General features: G+C 51.7%; 1 protein-coding gene across 1 annotated transcript in view; it reads left to right on the plus strand.

Annotated features, from left to right (window-relative positions):
* The window catches only part of Cfap77 (cilia and flagella associated protein 77), a 114,665-nt gene that overhangs the window by 105,373 nt on the left and 4,171 nt on the right, over positions 1 to 5,121 (plus strand). The gene's annotated exons all lie outside the window — the stretch shown is intronic.

The raw sequence follows: 5,121 nt of genomic DNA on the forward strand, positions 1-5,121 counted from the left end.
CCCTCCTCTTAGCCCCACCCCCAAGGTGTTTCAAAGAGAAACGGATGCGAAGCCAAGATGACAGTGGTGGCCCAGAGTCCATCCCACGTGCCCTGAGGCCGGTCCCCTCCCCACACATGGGGCACTGAGGCCTGGCCAGGGTTGGGTTAGGCAGAAGGAGCAGCCCAGCCACTTGGGGGTGAGGACCGTTTTAGGGGTTCCTTCTCTCCTTAGAGGCCTCATTTAGAGTTGTGGCCAGGCCTGTCTTCCCTGCTCTCTATCCTGTGTGAGGATGCAGGGTTTTAAAAAGCCAGGCTGGTGTAGAAATGGGTGCGTCAGGACTTTTTTGGCTTCCGCCCCTTTGCCAGATTCAGGCCACCCTGACTCACAAGGCTGCAAGGAGCCCACGCAGGGCCTTCGCTGGGCCTCCTCCAAGTTCTCCCCTTGGTCCCACCCACCTCCTGCACCGGGGAAGATGACCTGAGGGGCCTGGACAGGGAGAGCATCTGTGCTCTTTCTTGTCACCCGGAGACTACTTCATCTCTATAGCAGTGCGTGGCCCTCTCCACCCCTGCCCGCGGCAGACCTCACTAATCCGTCACTACCCACTCTGCCCCTGCACGGGGACCTTTGGCCAGCAGTCACCGTGATTCACAAGCGAGTCGGTACCTACTCACCACCCGTGCCCCACAGGGGCCATTTAAATGAACAGTTAAACCAGGGATGTAGCTCAGTGGTTCGGTGACCTGCCTTGCAAGCACAAGGACCCGAGTTCAATCCCTGGTACCAAAAAAAAATAATAAATAAATAAATAAATAAAATGAACAGTTAAGGATTCCTAAATTCTGTCTTTTATGTCACATGATACTTAGAGGAAATGAAATGCAGCTCCACTGAAGGAAAAGCAGATACATCACCAAAATTAAAAACATCTGTGCTTCAAATGACTATGAAGAAAGTGAAAAGCAAACCTACAGAGTGGGAGAAAACATTTGTAGATTACATGTCTGATCCGGGACTTATATCTATGAATGTAGAAATTGCTCTTCTAACTTATAAGAAGATAAATAACCCCATTCCAAAATGGGAAGTGATCTGAGTACACATCGCTCCAGGAACAATACACACACGGACAGGAAACACGATCAACCGTGGGCCATTAGGGAACGGCTACAGCGAAAGGACGGGCACAAGGGCTCGTGTGTGGTGGCGCACACCCGCCATCCCAGCATTCGGGAGGCTGAAGCAGGAGGATTGCCAGAAGTTGGAGGCCAGCCTAGGCTACAAAGTGAGTTCAAGACCAGCCTGCAATACAAACCGAGAGCCTGTCTCAGAAAGCAAATAAGGAAATAGGATTAGAAGAAGCAGGAACACCGATACATTGCTGGGGGACATAGAGATGGGACCATCAACTGGAAAGACGGTGACGGTCCTTTTGGAGCAAAGGCTAAACACGGAGTCTCACACAGCCCAGTAATTCCAGGTGTGCAACAGACAGAAAAACACACAACTACACGAAAACCTGTACACACAGCCCTAGCAGCGTTGTTCATAATGGTAAAAAAAGAAACAACTCCACCATCCTCCTCCTGATAGATAAACAAAATGTGATCTATCCATTAAATATCCTAGGGGGAGGTATCGTTCCAGGCTACAACCTTGATGAACCCTGAAACACTAGGCTAAGTGAGAGACGGCCGTCACGGAAGACCACAGTTGTCGGATTCCATGGTACAGACTGCAGGGTAGACAAACCTGCAGAAACAGGAAGTGCATTAGAGCGGGCGGGGGAGGGGGCGTGGCTGCTCCGGGACAGGAAGCAGCTTTGGTGAGTAGAGAATGTGCTACACTTAAATCCCACCGGTGGGTGCAGAGCCCTGTAAATATGCTGACATCATCGTTCCTACCCTTTCAGTGAGCAAGTACCCTGCGACATACATTGTATCTGAGTATAACTGGTGCCCTGCCTTGGATTCACTGGCATTCTTTGCACAATGTTGACGTTATCAGCTGAGCAAAGGGGAGCCTTGAGAATGATCTAGAGGTGTCTGCACATCTCCTGGAAACAGCAAATCCATGCCCATGTTCTCTTCTGCCCCAGGAAGTTCCGGAGCACAGACCTGGTCCTCTATCCAGACTTTGTGTGTTAGTAGCTGGGCCTTTTCCAGCAGTGGTCTTAACCATTCTGTAATCCCAGCACTAGGGAGGCTGAGGCAGGAGGAGCGCTATGTCTTAACTACCTCTCCTGTCACATGAGGACGGTCATCCTTCCTCCCCACTCAGAGGAAGTGCTGCTCTGTGCTCCCTGCCATGGTCCCCTGGCATGGTACAGGTGCCATCCCAGAGCTGATCTCAGCCCTCTCGGGGAGACAGAAGTTTGTTTTGGCAGCCAGGGGTTGGATGTCTTCTGGAGCCACAGCGTTTGTCAGCAGGGAGGGTCAGGCTCTGTGTCCTTGCTCCATCTATTTTTGGACCACAGAGAAATTAGAGCCGGTAGCAGAATAACAATTTAGGGGACCAGATGTCTCGGGAGAGATTGTTACCTCATTAATTACTTAAACTACAACCGCTACATCAGAGCTTAGAGTCCGGCCTGCCTCCGACCAGGCCAGGTGTGGATTTGTGTTCTCCCGGGGCCTCTGACCTACAGCTGCCCTGAACTTGACAGAAATTACTGACCTGGGACTGTTCCATAATTTCCAAGTGGCTCTCATTAGAGGAGACAGCCTCTCAATCTTTCACAGCAAAACCTCTCTCCCCGTCACCTGAGCAGTTGTCACTTTAAAAAAAACTAAAATCTCTTCAGCTGTCATTTTTTTTCTAGGCTCTTTGGCAGATTTCCTTTTCTTTCTATTATTATTTTTTTAAGCTGGCTATTTTTCCTCCAAGGCTCCCTTTTGGCTCCTCAGTCCCCAGACCTGTCTCGGGAAGGCTGGGCGTCTGGTCAGGGACCATCGTGTGGCTAATGAAAAGGGGCCGACTCAGCTGCCTGGCAATGGGACTGGGTCTGTTTTGTTTTTGTTTTCTTTATGACAGGGTCATAAAGAAAATTGTACTGAAGGCTGGCCTTGAACTCACTGTGTAGACCAGGCAGGCCTTGCAATCCTCCTGCCTCAGCCTCCCGAGTGCTGGGGTGGCAAGTGTGTGCCACTGTGCCTGGCCATGTGTTTCTTCCAAATTCATGCATGTGCTTGCACAATACAGGAAATCACTTTGTGTGTCTTAAATCTCTCACATTTGTGCTCCATTCGGTGATTTCTCCCTGTAACTTGCTTTCCCTACACCTTGTGTTTTTGAGATTGTCCACACTGTTTCAGCTACATCAGAGCAGGGCTGTCCAACAGGGCTTTGTGCGATGGTGAAGCCGGCCACGTCCACGCCACAGCAGGCCACTGAGGACTTGCAGTGCTGAAGAAGTAGCCTTTTTTTTTTTTTTTACTTTATTAAACTTGAGTTCACCGGGGGGCACTTCTCTGGAGGCTCTGCCTGCTCGGTCCCCCGGTGACACACTCTTCTGGCCCAGGTCACCTCGAGGCTGCCTTACACACCTCTTTCTGACATTCCTGAAAGTTCTCGTAAACACGGACTTCCGGCTCATGGGAGGCTCGCGCCCGCCTCCCAGGCGAACACCAGCTCCCTCTGGGGTGGTCACGTGACGAGCGCCCTCCATAGCAGGGTACGAGGTCCCATTTCCAGTTCGGACTCGTCGCTGTGCTCACCATCTGTGGACCTGATACGCTCTCTCCCTGCTCTGACCGCTGTTCCCTGGCGACAGGGTGTTTGGGTGCCCCAGAGGTCCCTCAGAACTTCTCCCAACACCGTGGGGCCCCAAAACCCCTGCCCCTTTTTCTGAGTCCCTGTTTAACAGATGATCTAAGTCTGTGCATGACAAACTGGGCTGGGAGAAGCAGCGTTACTGCTTTAATACTCAGCACAACTATAACTGTGTGATTCTGTTTTTATCACCCTGTCTGGCCCCGCGAGAGTGGAGGCTTCGTAAATCCTCACTGTACCTAAGTGCCCACACAGAACAGTGTCTGGCACATAGTAGGTGTTCAACCAATGCTCATCAAGTAAAAGAATGAATACGGAAATGAAAGTGCAGTGGCTGTTTGGCCACCCAGCCAGACCCAGGGGTCCTTCTCTGTGAAGGCCCCACTCTTCTGGGAGGCAAAACCTCAATACCCAGGGCCTGATCTGTGCAGATTTCTTTGGAACCACAGACATTAAATTAAGAATTAATAACAAATGGGGCCGGGGATTTAGCTCGGTGGTGCTGGCGCCTGCCTCCCAAGCACAAGGTCCTGAGTTCGATCCCCAACACCAAAGGGGGAAAAAAAAAGAATAACAAATGTAACTGATGGAATTACCTGCACATTTAAAAGCCTTCGGAGAAGTAACTTTGATATCTGAGGAAACCCAAACAGAGATGAGATAGAAATTAGATTAGAAAATGATGGAGCAAAAATAAAGATACTCAAGACTTGGGAGATGATCTAGAAAACTGACTTGGGGGAAAGTGGTTACTGGAATAGAAATGGTGATATTAGAGAAAAAAGATGAAATGGTAACTGGCCAAGAAGACCGCTCCATACACCAGAGAAAGAACAGCAGCTCAAACTCAAAGACGGGAAAGAGATGAGGAAGTGAGGCGCGAAGCTGCTGAAATGGCAAAGGGACAAGTGGGCAGTGTGGTGGCCTGGACGCCGCCTCCCACGCCGGGCCTCGCCTCTCCGTCCATGGCCTGGGACGCGAGAGTCCGCGTCCCAGATCTGGATGTTGGAAGGGGACCCACCGGGCTGCTGGCGGGCGGTGGCGCTCGCCTCTTATTTACCTGCCTTGACCTTCAAGCGACTCCCGGCTCCATTCAGCAAAGCTGTCTCCTGCCAAAGCCGTTACAATTTCTTAGCTCCAGGCGGAGACAGACCGCAGATGGCTTAATTTAGAAGCCGTGCAGGAGGAATTCCTTACTCCACAGCACTTCATCCGCGCTCTGGGGCGCCATGGGGTCGTGACCACACAGGGCTCCAGGCCTGGCCGGTGCCAGGGCCCCTCGTGTGCGGCTGAGCAGGGACACGCGGTGCATGGGGGACGGGGGCCAGGCGGACGCCAGAGCCGTGAGCCCCGCAGCCCGGGTTCAGT

Source organism: Fukomys damarensis, unplaced genomic scaffold (genome assembly GCF_012274545.1).
Source record: "Fukomys damarensis isolate Sample0158 unplaced genomic scaffold, DMR_v1.0_HiC HiC_scaffold_36, whole genome shotgun sequence".
In the NCBI taxonomy this organism is placed as follows: Eukaryota; Metazoa; Chordata; class Mammalia; order Rodentia; family Bathyergidae; genus Fukomys; species Fukomys damarensis.